Raw genomic sequence first — 23,431 nt, 5'->3', positions numbered from 1 at the left:
CCCCACCCCCACCCCACCTGACACCCTGGAAGAAAAACCACAAAGACAGCCATGAGGGATATAGTCCCAAGTGGATTAAAATGGTGTCACAGTATCCTAGCGAGAATGCCAGTCCAAGTCAATGCTGTCCCCATTATACAGCTGAGCCGACTGCGGCATTAAGTAGGAAAGCAGCCAGCCAGTGGCCCCACCCAAAACCGGCAACACAGACGTGAAAAATCCATGCAGCCTGACCCTAGGACCAGTTCATTTTCCCTGTATACCACACCACTTTAGACATAAATCCTAGGGAAAGGTATGCCTCCATCACTGACAACCAGTAAAAACCCCCAGGAACACTGAACACCAGCATGCAAGTTACCACCAGGTAGCAAGGCTCAGATGGAGTCAAACCCTTCTACCAGTCACACTATAGCACACAAGCACAGAATACACCATTTCTGGGACATACACTATCCCTAGTTTACAGAAAAAGAGATACAGGAAGGTTCAGCAGTCTGGCCCAAGTACTCACAGCTAATAAGCATGGACCCCGGATTTGAACTGCCCCCTGTCAGAAGCTGGGACCAGACACACCAGTGGAGTGTATCTTAGTCTGCTAGAGTTGCCACTGCCCAGTACCGCAGACTGGGTGGCTTACACAACCCACATCTATTTCATAGCATTACAGAGGCTGGAAGCCCAAGACCAAGGTGTAGGAGGTTAGGTTTACTCCCAAGGCCTCTCTCCTCGACTTCCAGATGGCTGCCAGATGGGATACTTGTCCTAGTGTCCTCACACAGTCCTTCCTCTGTGTGCCTGCTTTTCTGCTAGCTCTTCCTCTTCCCCAAAGAGCCTAAGACCTCCCCTATCACTTTGGATCAGGGCCCCACCCTGACAACCTCATTTATTCTTTATTACTTCTTGAAGACCCTGTCTCCAAATACAGTCCCATTAAGGGTGAGGGCTTTGAACATATGAATTTTGGGAGGACATAACTCAGCCTGTAACAAATAATGACCCACTTCTGATGGAGCCAATGCCATGGCAAGTTTGTAAGTGAGTATAAGCAGTGAGTAACATGCAGCCGAGTAAGATTAGTAACAATTCAGATAATCCCCAAACAGCCCTAAAAATAGAATAATCCCCAAGTAATTATTCCCAAATCCAGTCTCCCTTTGGAAGTTACCTAAGCAGTAAACGAAATATAATTAATGTTTTTTGTTAGGCTTCTCAGGAGAGGACACTAAGCTAGGTCCCTCCTAGCTCAGGGACAAAAGAATTAAGATTTCCAACAGATTAATGATATTTGCAATTTATAGAACCATTTTCCTCCTCCAAAAATCCAAAGAGCAAAACCGCCAAGCACACAATCTCCTTCAGCTTGCTGTTTATTACTAAGAGGGAAAACTTAGCCACTTTCCAACAAGCCACCCAGCACAGATTCCATTTTCATCTTGTGTCACCTCCTAAACTTTGTATAATTTGTTATTAATAAAGCACCAACAGTGTTATCACGTGGAAAATACACATATTCCTTCGGTTTTTAAAGGAGCTTTGAGGCTTCTTTTGTGCTGGTTCCCAGACTGCCTCGATGGTGGTGAACACCACATGAGGTGGTATGTAGTCACCACTCCATCCTGCACCCACCTGGCCCAGGTCACCTGGCACGAACCTGGCAGGAGTCCGACGACAGGAGTCCAACGACAAACCCCTCCGCTGCCTGTCTGCCCACAACAGACACTGGCAGCAGCAACTGGATTCTTTCAGCCTTTGCTCTGAGCAGAGGTCAAGGCTGAACAACTTCAATAACTTTTTCTTGCTCTTTGAGCAGAGCGGTCACAGGATTGCTCTCCCGAGGGGTCTCACTCTGCCACCCCTCCCCACCTGGCTCTTCCAGCAGCTCAGGAGCACAAAGCCGATGACTTAGTTCCATCCCAGGAGAGGCCACTGGTGGCTGCTATGCAGCAGTGATGAGACACTAGGGAGGTGCTGACCTGTCGTCTGAGGCCCTTGTAGTCTCAGGGACAAACTAGCAGGAGCCTGCCATTCCAGACAAAACCTTCCAATCAATCACATTCACTTTTGCTGAATCATCAACAAACAGCAGCAGGGTGGCAAAACCGAGGCAAACACTAAAGGAATTAAAATACATTAAGCCCTAAAGAGAGAAAACATCTTTGCCATCACCTCACAAAGTGGGAGATGAAGTCCTTCCCCTCCCAAAGCAGGTGTTTGGCTCCTGGTTGGCAGACAAGCTCCTCCTGATGTGCACGTAGAGGAAGCTGCATATCACAGTGGGACAGGGCTAGATTTTGAAGCCTGAAGCCCCAGATGCAAGTAGCTAACTCAGCAGTTGGCAACTTACCATGATGGGGTAGGGGCAGGGTGGGCAAAATGATGGCCTCAGGCCAAAAGCAGCCACAACCATTGTAAATAAAGTTTTGTTGGTAACAGCACACAGTCACAACTAATTGTTGACGTGTCATACGTGGCAGTTTTTACATTACAGTGGCAGAGTTCAGTAGTTCCAACAGAGACTGTGTAGCTAACAGATCCAAAAGTATTTACTATCTGGTCCTTTACAAATGCAGTTTGCCGCCTCAAAAGCCACGGGAGGGAATCCTTGGGTGCCTCAGCGCTTTAGTGCCTGCCTTGGGCCTGGGGCGTGATCCTGGGGTCCCGGTATCAAGTCCCGTGTCGGGCTCCCTGCGTAGAGCCTGCTTCTCCCTCTGCCTAGGTCTTTGCCTCTCTCACTGTCTCTCATGAATAAATAAATAAAAATAAAATAAAAATAAAAAAATAAAAGGCCACGGGATACCTCACATAAATTACTTTCTTTGAATCTCAGGGTCCATTATCCCTGAAGTGAGAATTACAGGGCCAGGGCCAATTGTCCTTCCTATTTAAAGATTACATTCATTCGTTATAACATTATACTCTTTTTTTTTTAATTTATTAATGATAGTCACACAGAGAGAGTTTTAAAAAGTAAAATTTTAAAACACACAGACACATAAGTTCTCAGAGTGTAATACTTCCAGAATAAAAATTCAAAGTTTTTGGTGTTAAGTTAGGTAGGGAGGAAAAAGAAAACAACAACAACAACACGTGTGCACCAAAACATCAGCAAGCATCAGCAGTGGGAAAGTCTGCAACTTCCCAGTTCACCAAGTCAAGGTTCTCATCCGGTTCTCACAAAAGCACAAAAGATCAGGTAGGTAGACTTGGCATTCACTGGAAACGAGGCACAGAGAGAGCAAGAGACTTGCCTGCAGGTACAAAGCCTATAAGGAGCAGAGCTGAGAATTAAAATGAACCTCAACCAGATTTAATAATTGGCCACCCATGATGCCACAAGCAGCAGACATAGGAGACAGCAGAGGCTGAGGTCAACATTGAGCATCTGTAACAAATATTAGACAATGTGAATCTGACCTAAATGCTGTATTAAGCCTCAAAGTAGGGATCGCTACCCTCTAACCAAGAGAAGTTCCTCTACACTTCAAAGACCTGAAATCCAGGATCCTGGATTTGCCAAGCTTTCCAGGTGGAAGAAACTCTTCTGATTTTGGGGGTCATCCCATTCCCTTCCTTCTGGGGACACTCAATTCCATAGCTCTACCTTCCCTACCTACCAGGAATGGGCATCTGGCCCTAGCTAGTCAGACCCTCTGAAACTGAGGACCAAGCCAGGGGAGGCCCTAGTGACCCATGCAGACCAAGCCAGGGTTCTTTTGTGTGTGGTGGGGGGGTGGGGAGGAGACGGTGTTCCTCACTCTACAGAGATCCTTCAAGAAGAATAAAAGCCTAATGCTGCTCAAGGTCATGTTAACCACCTCTCAGAATCCCCACCTGAATAAGATGTCAACCCATAAAGAAAGCTCAGAGGTAAGATTCACAGGTCAGGAACTTCATTACTATTCTGGATCCAGATCAGAAGCAGACACCATCCTATTGGGCTTCCCTTTTACATTAACCAATAAATAAGTTCCTCGTTTTTTTGGCTTTATGTAAACTTATTAGAGTTCAATGTTTTTTTTTTTTTGAACTGCAACCCCCAAAATCCTCACAAACAGGGCTTCCTCTCCATTTGCCATTCCTAGAGAGTGCACCCATAGTTTACCACCTATAAGCTCATCTTTGGCAAAGACAATGACGTGGACTTTGGAACATGGCCACAGCCAGAACTGGGGGACTCCTGCCTTTTCTCCCTCAGCAGACAGTTTTAAACAGCACAGGCTCAAAATAAGAGACTCTACCAAAAGCACTTAAAAAATAAAAACAAAAACCCATATTCCAGCAAAGAGCTATCAAAAGTATACATTTACTGCTGACTCAAAATGATCACAAGGTGGAAGTAACTGAGTGCTTTTTAATCCTCCATTTTTTGTTTTGTTAAATAAATTTCAGCCTTTCAGTGAGGCTTTAGCAAAACAACAGCAGACTCCAGTCCAGGATCAATTTGGTGCTCTTAGTTATAACGTGATGATGGTGTGGGCAGCTTTGTGAAACCCCCAATTTCTTACTACAAGGTCTATCAGGAGTTAGAGAAGAAATCACAGACCACCAGCATACACCCTGGCCCTAGTGAAAGGTCTTCCCAGCTCTCCTCCAAACCACCAGAGACATCTCAGATACAAAAATCACATTTCCCCAAGACTCTGAAAGCACCTACAAGTCATGATTTTTTCTCCTGAGCCCCAGAGCTGTAAGTAAACCCTACCACCACCATCTCCCTGGAAATCAAGGTTTCCCAGGAAAGTCCTGGGCTGGCATCACACACACACACACCCCATAGGGACGTGTGCATGCACTCACACATGTTCAGGCACATACACCTCCTACAGAGCCCCATCATCCTCTACCACCCCTTTGATGTAATCGATCCATCTCACGGAGCCTACCCCCCCCTCCCAAGCTCCTCTCCCAGTACCCTTCTGTACTCCACCAGTGCCTGTTAAGGGCAACTCATCAGACCCCCCTGGATCACCAGCACCGTCTCCTCACTGGACTCCCTCCCTCCACTCTGCTGCCACGTCAGCCCTCACTCCCCGCCTCACAGAGTAGGCCCACCTCACTTACACGGGGCCAGAAGCGCTTGCTCCAAGCCACTGTCGTCCCTCTGGGCTCAGGCACTCCTCATGTGATCCACGTACCTGAGAGGCCTCCCCCCCCCACCCCGTTCTACCCAGCAGGCAGGGGCGTACATACACATATACACACACCCCTGCACAGAAGTATATACCACTCGTTCATGATCCCTCAAGACTGTCATCCATCAAAGGTCACGTCCTCCTAAGACACCCCCAGCCCCTGGGCCTGCTCTGAGCTCCCCCAACACCGCATATGCCCTGTCATTCCAGGTGCCACCATCACGACAGGACACAGGCAGGCATCCTGAGTGCCACATGCTCCCAGCCCTTTTCCTTCCCACGGCAGCACAGCAGAAGCCTCACCTCCACGTCACAGCAGAGACTGGCTCCCAGGGCACCAGAGAGCAGGGGGAGTCAGGCTTTGCCCGAGTACCCCCAGCCCCTCACACCCCGTGCCCACTTTCCCAGTGGCCACCTTGAGTGCTGGGTGCCAGAGCTCACCGAGCCCCTACTGCTCTTCACCCATGGGCTCTCCTCCCTCCCTGGCTGCCTCCCTCCCCCACATGCTGCTGTGCTTCCTCCAGCGCAGAGACTTGGCACAAGCTGTCTCCCACCTCCCACCCCGTCCACAGAGCTACTCCTCAATGGGGGCCAACTTCAATCCCCGGGACAGCAGACCATGTCCGAAGAGATTCTTGGTTGTTATGATTGAGGAGAGAATGCTACTGGCATCTGGTGGATAGAGCCCAAAGATGCTAAATATCCTACAGGGCAGGAGACAGCCCCCAACAAAGAATGACCGTCCCTAATGTCAGCAGGGCTGAGGGTGAGAAACCCCACTCTGGACTCCGCTCCACTGGGGGGAGAGTCTTTCTACCTCCCTGGAGCACAGGAGTACTTGCATACTGAAAGTGAATCCCTCAATGTTTGCTGGGCCTTCCCACTCAGGGCATGTCCTACCCAAGGGGAAAGGACTGCACCACAATCCGTCAGGTAGGAGTCAGGAAAAGCCTGACCCCAGCCCAGGGCCACCACGCCTGTGCGCCCCCTGACAAGCCCCACAAGGTATCCGAGACTCCTTCCTGGGAAGAAATCCCCCAAGTGTTCCACACGTGGCAGGTGCCTTCTAGTGTATCTGATGTCTGAGTAGGGCCTCGCAAGGGCTGTGTACACAGCAGTCGGCCTTGTGCTGAGCCCACCCTAGGTGCCTGTTGAGCCCTCTCTGCAACGGGGGCTCCATCACAACCACAGACAAGATTAGTGTTCTCAAACTAGAAATCTCTTAAAGCTTCTAATAGATCACCTTGCATGCCCCTCACTCATTTTTTTGAGCCTGAATGAGCTGAAGGGGGTTTTCACCGACCCTTCCAGTCCCTTTTTTTTTAAGATTTTATTTATTTATTCATGAGAGACACACAGAGAGAGAGAGAGAGAGAGAGAGAGAGAGAGAGAGAGAGAGGGGGCAGAGACACAGGCAGAGGGAGAAGCGGGCTCCATGCAGGGAGCCTGACATGGGACTCAATCCCAGGACTCCGGAATCACGCCCTGAGCCGAAGGCAGACGCTCAACTGCTGAGCCACCCAGGCATCCCACCCCTCCAGTCCCTTTTTTTAAACTAACAGGTTAAGATATAATTCACCAACCGCACAATCCGCCTATTGCACACATACAATAAATGATTTTTAGTGCAACCAACACCACAGTCCATCTTCGGACATTTCATCACCCCCCAAACCCACCCCCCAGCAGCAGGCTGAAGTGCTGCGGTCACCTCTAAGGGCCTGCTCCAGTTAGGGCACGGTCCCACCAGATGCACACCCTGGTGTGAATGCCTCATGAATGCCTGCCCCCACTGGTGCTGGTCAGGAGTGGAACGGCACCTCCCGCCCAGCCCCCAGCTGCCATGCTCAGCCTCTTCCAGCACGGATTTGGCGCAAGAGGAAACCAGCATTCAGGTAACTGGAATTCATTCACATCCGTTTTCTATGAATTGCTGTTATCTTCCTAAAAGATCTCCTCAGAGGGTAACCTACCAGAATGCACTGATAAGAATTTATGTAACACTCTAATAATAACTCAAGATGGATCATTAAAAAAATTCTAGCAACAAAGATGAACTTGGCAATGTGTTCCAATTGCCTCACTATGATAAGGGATTAAAAGAAGCCCCAAGAAGTCGCTCCTAACGAGGCCAGGAACATATAATGGATCAGGCTCTAAATGGCACACCAGGGTCTTAAGGCCCCAGTTCACCTGTGTGGCTGCCCACTAAGTGTCCAGGCTTCTTCCCAGAATTACTGGAACATACCCCTTGGCTTACCCCATTCTGAGAAGATGCCAGCCAGGATAAGGCACGTAAGGTAATGGACTCTTCGTGTGGAAAAACACAGAAGGAACTACATGGGGTTAAGAAAGTAGGTTCAGTTGCCTGCATGACCTTGCTGTGTGACCTTGGACAAGGGTTACTTCTCCTGCTGAGCTTCGGTTTCTTATCTCAAAGATGAGTTATTCTCCATCCCCCCCCCCCCCCCATCTCCTGTTGTTCACCTCCAGGCCTTTGCACATCCTGCTGCCTCCTCCTGAGGACTCCTCTGACCTCTGACTTCATGTGCTCAAGCATCCCTGCCCCAAGAACACCTCTGATCCACACCCTCCATCGTCTCTGTACAAGTACTAAGCATTTCTTTACTGCCTTCCCACGGCCTGCCCTTTTCCTTCAGAGCACGACTCTGCTTGCAAACATACACTAGGGTAAGTGCCTGTTACCATAACCCACCGCCCACCAGGACAAGAGACATGTGTGCCAGCCTCTCATGGTGTCCCAGTGCTCTTGGCACAGCACCTGGCACTCCGTAGGAACTCAGGGATTTTATTTTTCAAATTAAGAGGCAATACTGCATGGTGGCTCAGAGCCTGGACTCTAGAACAGGGGTCAGCACATTTTTTCCGTCAAGGATAAGACCATAAATACCCCAGCTTCGCAAGCCAGGCAGTCTGTGTTGTCACCACTGAACCGTGCTGCGGTGACACCAATGCTGCCTTGGACAATCCACCAACGGAGGGGTGTGGCTGCTACAGGAGGACTGTACGTAAAACTGCAGGCCACAGTTTGCCGACCCCTGCTCCACAGTCACGATCTGAATTCCAATCCTGGCTTGGCACCTCCCCAGCAAGGACACCCCAGGCAGGTCACTTCATCTCTCTGTGCCTCAGTCTCCTGTCAAATGGCACAGACACTGGTACTAACCTCTCTGAGCTCTGGGGGGATTCAAGGAGTGTCCGGAATACAGTAAGCACTCAGTAAATGTGAGCTACCATAATCATAAAAGCCATCATTAATGGTGGTATTGATGACACAATCAATGATAGCACCTCCCACCCTAGGCAGCTACTAAAGGGTGGCTGCCATGATGCTGGCCCTATTAACGATGAGGGTCATGAAGCCAACCCTGGCAAGGAACGAGGCAACCAGGTGAGCTCAGGGAAGAAAAGGGATTCCAAGACTTCTACTTGGAGACACAGAGGCTCCATGACAGCCTGGCCAGACAGGTGACTCACCACAGTCACCTCGGTGCAACTGATCCACCGGCTTTCCTGGCAGAGCTCAGACAAGCTCCTGGGGGGCCTCCAGCTCTGGGCCAGGCAATCAGCTGGTACAGTCCTAGGCCACTGCAATCTGATTTCTCAAGAGGCAGGGACACAAGGAAAACAGACACGGTGTTTCATTTCCAAATGAGAACAATGATGTCATGAACTGAGAGCTGGCCAGGAAGTCCCGTTTTCCTAGTCCAGGCTACAAAGCTAAGACTTTACCACAGGGTCCCCACAAAGTCAAAAAATCCTTGGGATGCAAAGGAGACCAGCACAGTGCTAAGGAGCCATGTGGGAAGTGGTACCCAAATGTCCCTGCTTTACCACCATTGCACAGACTCCTGGTGGACCCCACATACAGGGGGAGACCCAAAATCCAAAGCAAGGATGGAAACATTTTCATTGTTCAAAGCAGGGCCTTTGGGGCACCTAAGTCGTATAGTTGGTTAAGCGCCCAACACTGGATTTCAGCTCAGGTCATGATTTCAGTGTTGTCAGATCCAGCACCACATTGGGCTCCACACTCAGCTGGAGAGTCTGCTTGACATTCTCTCACACAATGCTCCCAACCCCCCACACTCACACACAAGCACTCACTCTCTCTAAACAAAATCTTTAAAACAAAAAGTAGGGCTTCAGTTCTGTTTTGCAAAATAAATATATATGTAGCCCAAACAGACCAATCATTACAGTTAATAAACTCACAACACAAAGCTGGACCAGGGATTCCCTGTATTTGTTCAATAAAGCTGTATCCTGTCCTTCTGATTTTGAATGCATGACATATTTTCATATGTACATATACACCACATTCTGTATGTTTGAAGCCATTGGTGGCAATTCTTAAAGAAAGAGAGGGTATCCAAGGGAGGAAGGGCACACAGAATCTTGTGAGTTTCTGTGAGTTGTGGCTATGCAACAATTTGCCACCTTTCTAGGCCCCCAACAGAGAGCAGTCACCCGGGAAGTAGGTGGGAAAGAATGTGATGAAGAAATCACCCAAAATGTCATAGCTCCAAATACACTGAGTGCCACACTGCTCTGCTCCCCAACCCCCGGCACTCGAGTCTTGCCCGCACACCATGAGATCTAGCTGTCGATGCCCCGTGCCTTGGCACACACCAGCCCCCTGGGGTAGAGTGTCCTCCCTCCACCATCTTTCCCTGGCTGACTCCTCTCATTTCAAGGCAGAGATTGGAGGCCTTCTCCAGCCCTTGCACTCTGGGCAGACATCGTCCTCTGTGCTAGCACAGCATCTTCCCCTTACTGCCCTCTGAGCACTCCCAGCAGGCTTCTCTGTTGGTCTCTCCCACTAAGCTGGATGCCTTCAAAAGCAAGGGCCCTGCCTATTCACTTTGCATCCCAAGCACTCTGCTCAGGGCCTGGCACACAGTAGGTGCCCAATGAACATTTATTAATGTTTGTACTTCACTGAACCCCCAAAAACACATTTTTAACCTTGAGCCATGCCTATCCTACCACCACTAACAATAGCTGCTATAAACTCAACATTGACCCTGTGCTAAACACTGTGATAAGCACTTTATGGGATTCTCCTCCACTTCTTCCACCAACCCTCCAGGGCAGCCCCAATTCACAGGGGGAAAGGGGCCCCAGGGAGGTGAGGCAATGGAACCCAAGGTCACAGGGCCAGTGTGTGGCACAGCTCGCTGACTCTGGATCCCAGCTCTTAACCCTTACTGTGCCAGGCTTGCACACCCATGAGTCATCCATGGGCAAATAACTTTTTACCATGTCCTATGGCAACTATACTAATGTCTCCTTAATATTTTTAAGTTAATCCACATTTTAACAGAACCCTGTCCTAAGCAATAGAATCTGAAATATCACACATTTGATGGGTTATACTTCCTAAACATAATTTTGGGGGGGGGGGAGCATTTATTTGTACAGCAAGAAAATCTACCCTAGTTTGCCAACTGGAGAACATGGCCAAGTGCCACAGCGCCCCCTCTGGCCAGCCTGAGCTCCATCTAACTTGCAGTCTCTCAGGTGTAGAATTGGATTCTGAGGACATTCACTGAATGTTGGGGCACTATGCTGGGCACTTAGGGGCTGTGGAGGAGGGATACACATATGAACAGGATACCTCTTGCAGGGAAGCTCTTGTTTTTGCTCACAGCAAGAGCGTTACTTCCCCAGCTCTTCCCCCTACCCATGTGCTCACGTGGAAGCTGAGCCTAACTCACCTTCACAGGTAGATAATTCAGAGCTAGCTCATCAGGACTTCACTTCACTCTTCCCAGTCACAGGGGCTGACTCAAGAATGAGCACACATTTAGCCTCAGTAGGAGCCAACCAGCGTCCAACCAAAGACTTCTGTTTGACCACTAAGACCTAAGCAGCACTATCCTGCCCATCGGACATGAAACTAAGAACGCAGGAGGTCTGGAGCTGCTACAACCATCCCATGCCTGTCAGTGAAAGCAGTGTTTAGGAAGAAGGCCCACAAAGAGAGGGGACAGAGGTGGACCCTGAATCCAGCCATGCCTGAAGACAAAAATCTAACTGGGTGATAGGAGCCCATGAATCCCCTTTCTGCTTTGGTCAATTTGCATTAGAGTTCCTGACATTCCCCATCAAGAGCCCTAAATGATGCATGACCCCTCAGAAGTGCTCAGGGAATCAAAGTTCCTTCTTATTTGAATGATAAAAATAGGTCTATAAAGTAGGCTTACAAAAAACATTTAGCTGAGTAAGCCTTCAGAAACTGAAGGATTGACAATTTTTACTACACACATCACTTCTCCCCTCTGCTTAGGTGTAAGGGAGCTGACCCAAGACAGAAGAGGACGGGCAAATTATCTTTTCATGCCACTCAATTGCTGAATGGCTTGACAAGCCACGTATTTGCCACCAAACAGCTAGCAAGCACTGGGCAGTAAGGGAAAAGATGTTTGCAGATGGGGTGCCACTCAAGCTCCTCTATCCTTCAGGATGATTACCTAGAGAACCATGTTTGCAAGGCAGACTCCCAGACCATGACCCTCAAGCCAAAAATGGAGGCCTGCTCAGTTATATTCATTTCCCTGCCACACTGTGTACTTTGACTTAGTAAAAAGTTCCCAAAAGTTCTGGTAAATGTTCCTCATTTTTTCCCCTCAAAAGCCTGAACATGACAAATTCTTGATTTATTCCTACGGTGGCAATGCAAATTCACCAAGAGCCGTGGGAGAAGTCAGTCAAGAAAGCATGAATAAACACATTCCATACGAATCTCACTGCCCAAATAAGAAAATCCCAGGATTAAAAACAAGCCAAATGCTCAGACTGCTCGTACAGCTTTCCAATGCCAGCCCATTTTCAAGTGAGAAGTTTAAAAAAGTATTATCAACCAGAAAGGAACACAGTCGTAAACAGTACTAAATCTTCTCAAAGTTGTCACACTGGGCCAGAAGGGAAAATATAGTGGCTAAACTCTTCAAAGCCTCCAACCTACATAGCTAAGGATTCCCAAGCACATCTTATAAATCTGTTACACAACAATTCACTACTGCATGGGTTTCCTGAAACTGGCCTAAAATCACAAGTCTCAATTGACTATAAATTCTATTTCCCAAACTGCTCACAGTGGCCTCTGTGATGGGACTCCTGGTGGCATCTCCAGCTTCATTCCGTAGCTCACGCCCCTCTGCTCCAGTCACACACACCTTCTCTACATTCCCTGTACATGTCCTGTGCATTATCACCTCAGGACCTTTGCATATGCTCTTCGTCTAACTGGAACAGTCTGCCCCCAGATCTGGGCAAACTGGCTCCTCCTCATCCTTCCAAACTCAGCTCCTGTGTGCCCTGCCCTCCAATCACCAAGAGGCTTTCCTTAACCAGGAAAGTGGTAGCTTCTCCCCTAGACATTCCCAGCAGCTTTATCTCAACCATCTCTTATTGGTCTTCTTGATACTTACACTACCCAAGATCTTATATTTTATGTCTTTCTTGTCGCTCACCTCCCCATCCCAACCACTGTCCAAACTCTGAATACATCCTGGCTTCATCCACACCTGCTCCCCCTCCTCGATCAGGGAGCAGCACCAACATCCATTGAGCCAAGAACAGAGTCTGCATTAGCCTTCCATCCGTTCCCTCCCACACCATGTCGAAAGGCAGAGACCAGTCACCAGACCAGGCAAGCATCAGCTTCAGCTTTAAGAAATCCACATCCTCCTGAAACCCTGCCCCAGACAATACCCACTCTCAGGGAAGAAATTTCTCCACAATCCCCTTGCTACCAGCCCCTGACACCCAGCATCCATGCCACTCTCAGTGGATGACTGTTCTAATCACAGTAATTCTTCAGTCCAGCCTCATCCAGGGGCCCTCCAAGGCTATAGAACAATGACCAAATGACAGCACAATGGACCTGGGCTCTGCCCGGTTGCTAAGCACACCACACCCTGTCTACCTGCCAACCCTTCCATCATCCTTCCAGGTACACTTGGAGGGCTCCTCCACACAGAGGCCAGTCCCTGACCTCTCCAGCAGGGTGAGCAGATTCACCAGCAGGCCCCAGGGGACATTTCCATCTATCAGCATCAACAGGTACATTGCACAACACACACGTCTGTCTCCCAGGGTCCCCAAGGTCAAGGACCATCTTCCTTCACCATCGGTCCCACTGTCCAGAACAATGACATACCCAGAGCAGGCCACTCAGTGAACATTTGCTACTCAGGTTCCAGTGTTCATGGAGACTTCAGTCTACTTGATGGTTTTCAAACTATGGGCCATGGGCCAAACCCATCATGCTGCTTATTATGCTGTTGCTCTGTTATAGCTGTATTAAGATGTCCTTTACCTACTGCAAGTTTCTAGTCTGTTTTTAGTAAGTTTTCCAAGAACATAGACATGCTTGTTCATTTCATCTTTGTGGCTGCTTTCCTGCTAGGACAGCAGACTCTAGCGGTTGCAGCAGAGACCATCTAGGCTGCTAAACCAAAAATACTTTCTGGTCCTTTATAGGAAAAGTTTGCTTATCCCTCATCTACCTGGGAAAGCCGGGGATACTCAGGACAAGACCAACCAGCCAACCAAGTAAAAGAGGATTTAAAGGGCTCCAAGTGCCAAAAAATATATAACCATAGCTCTTGAATAGAATGGGTAAGAGGTAGACAGGGGAAGCTCCCCCTGAGGTGGTAACATGTGCACCGAGCCTGGGGATCTGCCACGATCCAGGAAAAAGCATATTCCAGGAGAGGAACCATCAAGCACAAAGCCATGAAGCAAGATCAAGCCCGGCATTTCAGTCGCAGTCCAGAAGAAAAAAGCACCGTCAGAAGGGGGAGAAATGGGGTTTAATGAAAGAACTCTTTACCAGCAAGGGATGGTGACTGATGAGGACCTGGCACTACTGGGAAGCCCCCATGCCACACTCCTATGGGACCAACAATCAAAGGGAGGCAATAGTATCTGGAACTGAGACTGACATGGTCAGGCAACTAAGGACCTGTGGTCTCCAGGACAGGAATACAGCCACCACCAAGCTGAGGCCTGGTAAGGGGGGAGCCAGAGAAATAAATGCCCCCGCTTTGCCTTCCTCATGCCCCCACCTCCCATCCACCAAGCACCCCAACCCCCCACTGGAAGGGGAGGGGCAGAGGAGCCCAGGTGCCCTTCCTGAAGTACAGAACAAGGTAGAAAAGAATGGACATTAAATCTAGAGGGGAAGACGATATCTATATGGCAACCTCTATACATCTGATGGTAAAAATGTAGCTCCACAGGCCATCAGTGGAGAGAATTTGAACCACGTGGGATGATTAGAGGTACCAGGTAGATGTACTCTTAGAAAAAAAAAGGTTATGGGAATGGAAGGTGAAGTTCTTACTGCTGCTCTATCAAAAAAGCAATCAGGATGTACCTCGATCAGCTGTAATGTGTCAACATTCCTGAGAAGAACCAGGAAAGGAAAATTTGGGTATCTCAAAATCACACACACATTAACTGCTCCCTCTGCATGGTCAGAAATAAAAGCATTCAGGAGCACCTGGGTGGCTCAGGGTGTTAATCGTCTGTCTTCTGCTCAGGTCCTGATCCCAGGGGGTCCAGAGATCGAGCCCCACATCATGTTGCCTGCTCAGCTAGGAGCTGCTCCCCCCTCTGCCTCTGCTCCCCACTCGTGCTTGCTCCACTAATAAATATTTTTTTTTAAAGCATCCAAGTTTCTTTTTTTTTTTTTTATGATAGTCACACAGAGAGAGAGAGAGAAAGGCAGAGACATAGGCAGAGGGAGAAGGAGGCTCCATGCACCGGGAGCCTGACGTGGGATTCGATCCCGGGTCTCCAGGATCGAGCCCTGGGCCAAAGGCAGGTGCTAAACCACTGTGCCACCCAGGGATCCCAGCATCCAAGTTTCTACTACCTGTGACCCCAAAGAGAAAGCCTACCATCTTCCTTTCCCCAGTGATGTTGTAGAAAGAACTAAGGAATAGCACAGCACTTTTATCACTAAGTTATTATTTTAAGTGCTCAATAAATAGTAGCTGTTAGTAAAATTTGACTGTTTTGCTTAAAACCCCCATGTACTTTTCCCAGTTTTTCATTAAGATACAATTCACAATTCATTCTTTGAAAGCATTTAGTGCCAAAGTTCATAAATACGCCCAAGTATAATGAGCCATCAGCACTCATTCCAGAACATTTTCATCCCCTCAAAAAGAAACCGCATATCCATGAGCAATCATTCCCAACTGCTCCCCCCACCCACCAGCCATCTACTATCTGTCTCCACAAATTTGCCTGTTCTGGATACAACCTGTACATGGAATCATAATAGCTCAGAGTTCCTATTACATACTTTGTTTGCAACATTTTTCTGACTAGGACTTCAAAGTTGGTGGGCTGGGCTGGTCAGCAGGACACCTAAGCTGTGTAACTGCTATGTAACTCAGGAGGCAGAAGCAGAGGCTGAAATGGGTTGTGAATCCAAACCAGGTGAAGGTCAAGTATTCTCCTACCAAGCAAGTTTCTTCATGTTAAGACTTGACACTCACTCCTGGGATGGCCACCTACAGCATGAACACGGTGAAGAAGGGACATGAGGTGATCTTTAGGGGGTGGCAGGACGGTCAACTCAACCAATGCCTCAGCATCACGAGCAGGCCTGCCCATCAGGACAAGTTCGGTGCTCCTCCTGGTTCTCACCAGGCTCGTAATCCCCACGTGGCCTTAGAACCATTTGTTAGGATGTTTGGCCGCTCTACCTTTTCTGGAAAGGGCCTTCCTTAGGGTTCAAATAGGCAGGAAAGGTAAAGAACAGATCTTTCCTGAAGAACCAACTCTGATTAGAAGTGGAAGCCTAGACATGGGATTGAGAAGATTCTGTGTCTATGTCAAAGTGTGCAGGGACTGAAGACTCCCGTCTGCCACGAGCGAGGGATGCCAGAGCAGCAACAAGCTACTTGTTCCTTCATCCCTCCTAAGACGTGCGTCCAGGGCAATGAGGCTAGTACCTTTGAGGTGTGAGCACCCTGGTCAGTAGGGTCTCTTATCCTCCTACTGGTGAAGTTACTTACCTTCTTGAATTAACATTCCACTGTGGTTCTGAGGAGATGCAGTTTCCAGTTGGGGAAAATTCATCATCTTTATAAGGATACAAGTTTAGTCAGAAACATCTGAAGCCAAAGCCTAGCACATGAAGTGGCTGGGGTTCTCGAAATCCTCTTATATCTGCTCCATGCTGGGCCCTCGGATCACTAGGAATTAATTAGCTCTCACCTCTGTTCAGAAAAGTGGTCAAACCCACAGTGAGCTGAGCCACTGTCTCTGGACAGGTGGGGAATGCCATCAGCTCCCTGTAATACTCTACAGGCTCTGCCAGGACCTGGGAATTAGGCACAATTGGGGATTAACTTGGCATGGAGTCATCAGCGCACTTATAGAGATGCCAACCACACTTGGAAGCCAAAGCAGCCCTGTTGGACCTGGCAGAGGTCATCTGGCCACTTTGTTCTAACTGCTAAGATAACGAACAAGAGGTGCTCTCTACTGACACCCCCAAGAGTCTCCCTGCCAGGAGGGCTACTCTGAACAAGCAGCACGTGTGGCCAATCCCATCCTCTACCCATTCAACTGAACTCTACAAACGAAGATTTTTGTTTGGAGTTGGGGGTCAATGTCAAAGACAACTTCCTGGGCATTCACTGGTGGAGATCACAATATCATGGCCAAAAGCCATGCATGGAGCATGAGGCTAAGGGCTCAGTTCATTTCATCCTCACACCCCCACGTTACAGATGAAGGAACAGGCTCAAAGGTACCCCAGGTCACACAGCACAAAGTAAAGGACCAGGACTCCACCAGGTCAGTCAGACTTGAGCACACATGACATCATGCCTATGGGCACAGGTCCCTTCCTTGCATCACTGTCACCAGCACAACAGGGAAGGCCACAGGGCTTGTGACCCCTTACTCTCTCTCTCCATGCTGGTGTGGCCTCTCCAGCAGGGCAACCCAAGTTCTGGGTCTTCTCCCCCCCAGGGATCTTAGCACCCAACCAGTCCAGTCGACCCTTTTCTTTTCCACCAACGCATAGCACCAATCTCCAGGCAAAGGCCACTGGAGGGGTCTGGTGTCCCACACCAGATCTTCCACTGTACCTGTTAGGGACGTACCTGGGCTCACCTCGTTCTTGGGCTCTCAGAAAGATGAACATTCAGGAGCTCTTAGCTGTTCCTCCCAAAGGCTTAGCTAAATTGTGTGTTCTGCTGAATTCACCAACTTAACACAATATTTTTCCATCAACATGATGTACAGAATATTTCCAAGCAGTCACAGGCACATAATTACACTGTCACCAGCTTCCCACCAAATCTACTTCCTCCTGGGATAGTTTTCTCTTCTGATCGGCACAGGTGTAATAGGCACCAGAGTGGCCTTGCAGTGGGAAGGGGTTGTCAGGTGGCACCAGCAGGATGGGGACATCCAGCAGAGTGTGTCACAGGTGCAAGGAGAGGGGTGGAGGGGAGTGCAGGGAGAAAGAGACCAAGTTTTACTCAAGATACACTTACTCCTCAAATACTCCAGATTCCTAACATCTATTGTGTTAGGTGCAGGGTTCAGGCCTGAACAGCCAGACAATACAAACACCATGTCCCCCCTCTCTCATGGAAGTCCAAGTCCAGTAGGAGACAGACTATCATCAGAGAGGCCCCCAAATATGTAATTATAAACCAGAGTCAGGGCTATGAAGAAAACCCTGCTAGAATCTACAAAAGAATACCCTGACCCATCTCAAGGATCTCCGAGGATGGGAGAGCATAGCTCCCCCCATCAAAGCCCTCAGGCCTAGAGGATCAGATTCCACTTCTAAAAGTAAACGTTTTCTCTCCTTCTGAAGGACTACAGTAAGCCTGCTGCCAAATCCCCCCCCCACCCTAAAATCTATATCATTCCAGTGTTCTCTAATTTTTAAAGAAGAGCAAAAGAGAGAGCCAAGCTCCCAATAACTTAGATGTCAAAATCTGCAAAAAATAAAAAAGGACTCCACGTCTAATTGTTCTTAATGCTTTAATAGAACATTCCCCGATAAAACAGCTCCCAGCAGTTTAACCTTCAAAGCGAGAGGAAACTGTCTCCATAACTCAGACTGGAAGAAGGTAAAAGAACAGAACTGGAACACATCAGACAAATTGCCTCCTGTTTTTCTTCAATTTAAAGCTCCACAATTTGTCTTCCTGTCACAATGTCTTGCTACATAAAACTTTCTGAGAAAGCTGCATTCTCAAGTTCCCCGTGAAGATTCGGGGAAAAACGGTACAGGGAGATAGGCAACAGAGGCTCTTGGCCTGCGTCGTACATCCCAGGAGACTGGCCGAGAGACTTAGACCGGCAACAAGATGAAGGTTCAGGACCAGAGGCTATTATGGAACTGAGACAATGTGGGAGGCAGCCCGTTTTAAACCACCGTTAGTGTGGACCATGAGCAGCCAGGGCCGGGACAAAAACACAGCACCTAAGAGACCCACTGCGACCATGACACAGGGGTAACGCCATCCTGATGGCCGTGAAAAGGGAAATCAAGGGGACTCGACAACAGAGTCAGGTGGCAGACAGAGGTTCAAACCCCAGCCCCACCCACTGCATAGATGTGGGACCTTGGGCAACCTGCCTCCCCCAGCACATCCTCCTTTAAACTGGGAGCTGCAGGACACAACTCACTGACCGCTGTGAGGAATAACTGAGCTGGTAGGAGACCAAACAATCCATGGTGCAGAGAGAACACTTCTAAAATGGGTAAAAGTTATTCAGCCACGTTCCACCCCTAATTAACAGGCAGCACGTGTTCAGGGACCTATGGGTGCACACCACACTCATTCACCTCCCGGGCAGACACAGTCCTCAGTAATGCTGCTGCAAACAGACCTCAGCCTGTGTGCAAGCGACTAAAGAGCCCAAAGAAGGCCTTGCTGCCTGCTGCTTTGGAGAAGCCGGTTCACCCTATTTGATGCATGAGTAACTTGAGGCTCAGGGAAGGGATGCACTCAGGGTTGCGCAGCACAGACAAGACAGGATTTCCAGATAGCTCTACTCAGAACCCTAGGGCCCAACCCATCAGGCTACAGTCTCCTCTCCAGATACTATGAGGCAAAACCTTGAGATGACCGCCTGCAGGGGTCCTGACCTGCCATCTATAAACCAGTTTCCTGCACTGTATGTGGGGGCTGAGGACTCAAATATGCATTTGGGACCTCCTCTTAACAGGAAAGAGTTACAGAAACCAAAGAGTCTACATGGGTTATCTACAAAGTATTATTATGTAAGCAGTAACCATCACAAGGCATAGCTGCTTCTGAGAGCCTTAACCACCTGTGCCAGTATTATGATTACAAAAGGAGGGGGGTGTCCTGGGTGGCTCAGTGGTTCAGCATCTGCCTTTGGCTAAGGTCATGATCTCGGGATCCTGGGATGACTCCTGCATCGGGCTCCCTGCCAGGGGCCTGCGTTTCCCTCTGCCTGTGTCTCTGCCTCTCTGGAAAATAGATAAAGCCTTTAAAAGAGGGGGAAAGGCTTCTCCCTACAAGAGGGGTGTGCTCCAGGCACCCCGGCCACACAGTGCAGACAAGCTGTACTGTATAACCATCCACTCACATAACAAGAACTAGAAGGGATTAATAGAATAGGTCTGGAGGAGAGGGTGGGGGAAGCATGCTGAGACAAGGCTGCCCTCTCTTCAGAGATCAGGAGGGGGAGCAGCCATGACAAGTCCCAAGGGTATGATGCCCCAGGCAGAAGAAACAAAGATCCCCACAGGGAAGCAAGGAGGCACAGGTCAGATCGTGCAGGGCCTGCAGGCCATGGTCAAGAGTGAAGATCCCCTCCCAATGCAGAGCATCTTAATCATGAGGAGGACATGAGCAGATTTCTACTTCTAAAAGTAAAATCCAAACAGATTCAACTGAAGCCACTGTAAGAACTTGAAACAAAGATCTGTGATGATAGATGATACCAAGAGATCACTGCTAATTGTATTAAAGGGGATAACAGCATTGCATACTGTTAGGTTTTTCACGAGTCCTTACCTGTAAGAGATTCATATAAAACCAATTTCACAGGTGATCTAATACCTAGCATTTGAAGCATTCCAGTGAAACACCAAGCAGTTAGTGTGAAGGGACAGGCAAAACAAGACTGACAAAATGTTAGGAACTGCTAAGGCTGGGTGGTGGGTTAGATTATTTCTATATATTTGGAAAATACCATAATAAAACAATTAAATAAGAAACATGGGCAAACAGATATTAAGTTTCACTCTGTAGCCAGGTGGCAGAGAAGGACAGAGCCATCTTGGTCTCATTAGGTCCTTGGAAAGCCAAGGTCACAACCTAATTAGCAACCAACCTGGGCAGAAAACCCAGGTCACACCCCTCTGATGCCCACCATCCCTGTGCATCTGTCTGCTAGAAGACCACATCTCTTGCCCAGTTGAGCAATTTTCAAGTCAGATAAAGGAGTCAAAAGATTAGCCTCAATCTGTACAGATGAACCCAAATCACATGCTGTGATCACCCCAGTGACCCAGGGACAACCTCCTCCCTAGTGGACTGGGGGCCTACTCATGTTCTGACACAGCAATTACAAAGGGATACAGGTTCATACACCCAACATGGAGATGTGATCACTGGGCAGTAGCAAGCTCGTTAGCTGAGGTTTCAGGCTATCATCGCCACAGGGCTTCATGGTTTCCATGCTGCTTCACTTGCCAAAAGCCCTTCCACTAGGAAGGATGCTCAGGCCTGAAGAAAACCTCACAGTGAAAACACTGGTGGCAAGGACCCAGGTGGGGTATGGTCTTCTGCTCTAGGAGCTATTCAAGTACCTCCACTTACAGCCTGTTTATCCTCCCCTCACCCCAGGGAACCAAGGCTGCTGGGCAGACAGAGCCTAATCCAAGTGTGGAGCAACCAGCATCACACCCCTCAGTGTTGATCCCACCATGGTCTCACGGCACCATCTTCTCTCTGGAATCACCACCCTACTTAGATGCAGCAGCCACCACCTCTTACCTGAATGGCTCCGGCTTACACTCAGTCCTCCGGTCTGGGAGAGAGAATGGTCCACAGAACAGACCTGATTAAGTACTCTCCTGCCTAAGGGGCTTTGCTAGCTCTCCACCATTTACAGAACCAGGGCCAAACGCATTGGAGCCTTTGGAATTATCCTCAGGCCTTTCTTCCGGACCCTTCCTCAGTCATGCCCCAAATACACCCTGGACTCCAGGGCTCTGGATTGCAGCCATGTCGAGCTACCTGAATCTTCCTCAACATACCATCCAAATGGTCCTCTCTCGCCCTTGCACAGACTCTTCTCTCTGCCTACCATACCCTTCTGTGAGCTTCTGGAACTCAGAAACCACGTTTTTGTCAGCCTTGGATCCCTGGGCATCTGGAAACCATAACTGATTAAGATGGTGATCAAGACATGGGAAGAATCCTTCAATCCTCACCATCACCAATGAAAAAGCTCTTTATTACCCCCTTTTATGGATTATTTTTAATTAAAGTTCACAGAAGTAAAGTTAAAGTGTGATGCCCAACATCACACAGCTAGCGTAGCAAGCAAATGCTTAGGACAGGGATTTGAACCAAGATCTTCCTGACTCAAAAGCCATTCTGGGGCACCTGAGTGGCTCAGTCAGATGAACGTCTAACTCCTGGTGTCAGCTCAGCTCATGATCTCAGGGTCCTGAGATCAAACCCCACATTAGGCTCCCAGCTCAGCAGGGGATCTGCTTCCCCTCTCTCTCCCTCTGCCCCTTCCCACCACCTGCATGCACAGCACTCTCTCAATCTCTAAATCTTTAAGAAGAAAGAAAAAAAAAGGGCACCTGAGTGCTCAGTCCATTAAGCAACTGCCTTTTTGTCAAATAAATAAAAATCTTAAAAAAAAAAAAAAAAAGCCACTCTGCTCATCACCATGGGGGTAAGTGAATCTACCAATGACCACAAAATAGAACCTCATCTTTCTCATAACAAAAGTGACTTTTCCCTCTGAGAGTGGACTATGCTCAAGGCATTGAACACAGACCACTTTGTGCCTTTCAAAATACCAAAATACCAATTCTTCCCTTCTGCTGTCCTGTTTGGGATGATGAGATACCCAACTAAAAACAAAAAAAATCTCAGCATTCCTAACAGAGTAAATTCAGGCCACATAAGTGAAAAACTGTTTTGAGAGAGTGGGGATAATCTCCTTAAAAGAGGTCAGCACAGGGGCACCTGGGTGGCTTGGTCAGTTAAGTATCTGACTCTCGATTTCAGCTCAGGTAATGATCTCAGGGTCATGGTACAGAGCCCCACATCAAACTCTGCACACAGCAAAGAGTCTACTTGGGACTCTGTCTCTCCCTCTGCCCCTCCCCACCCCATGCTCTCTATATAAAATCTTTTAAAACTTAAAAAAAGTCAGCACAAACTGTTTTTTCCTCCTCCTCTGCTTCATCCTTCCTGCTGCTTAGAATGCAGATGTGATAGCTGGGTAGCTTTCTTAGACCACAAAAGGACATTAGAAGATAAGCTCAATGCAGCAGAGCAACAACGTAGACGTGACTGACCAATACACATTTGTTCCTTCAAGACCCCTCCAGGCTTTGATACATGTCAGGCATTGCACAGGTCCCTGAAACAGACCTGAGAGCAATGCAGCCCTGTAAGGTTTGTGATCTAAGAAAAAAAAGTCAGCAACAGCTAACATAGTAACATTCTAGAAGCAGCCAAATGTCATGGGGTGGGAGGGCGGTGAGGGAGGAGAAAAAGAGCAAATAAGGGAGACCGAGAACACAGGGAAGAGAGATGGCACTAGGAAACCGCACAGACAGGGGAGTCAATGAAGAGAAAAACAAGACCTAAAGACGCCATTAACTTGAGTCCTGGTGAACACCCCCTGGGCAACAGCCCCAGAGAGTGGGGAAGAGATGCAGAGGCCTGGTGTGGATTCAGATCCATGGAACAGAAACAAGGCACAACTGGACTCAAAAGCAAACCTCTTCTCCCCCCCCCCCGTGAACATTTTCAAATGGCCTCTTTGGGTGGCGTGGTTCACAAGGGGTTTTACTACAGCTCAGTAGGTGGCGTTCCAGGATCCCCACCCCACACAGCTCCACTCTCAGGAAGGCTGCATTTGAAGAAAGGGTTCTTGGGCTTAAAAGGTTTTCATGATACTGGTTAGGCCATAGGAACCATGTGATGGCAAGTAAGCATCTCAGGCATCTGTGCAGTGTCTTTGGCACCCAGTATAAACTCTGAACTTTC

At 48.5% G+C, this 23,431-nt stretch overlaps 1 protein-coding gene and 1 long non-coding RNA gene across 8 annotated transcripts in view; one reads left to right on the top strand and one right to left on the bottom strand.

The window, feature by feature from the left end:
• Window positions 1-23,431, bottom strand: part of SNX29 (sorting nexin 29) — a 528,280-nt gene that overhangs the window by 363,915 nt on the left and 140,934 nt on the right. The window lies entirely within an intron of this gene.
• Window positions 13,056-14,839, top strand: LOC140638456 (uncharacterized). The gene is made up of 2 exons (XR_012035483.1): window positions 13,056-13,226; window positions 13,647-14,839. It is a non-coding gene; the product is annotated as an uncharacterized lncRNA (long non-coding RNA).

This window comes from Canis lupus, chromosome 8 (assembly GCF_048164855.1).
Source record: "Canis lupus baileyi chromosome 8, mCanLup2.hap1, whole genome shotgun sequence".
In the NCBI taxonomy this organism is placed as follows: domain Eukaryota; kingdom Metazoa; phylum Chordata; class Mammalia; order Carnivora; family Canidae; genus Canis; species Canis lupus.
This window is presented reverse-complemented; position numbering and strand designations above follow the sequence as displayed.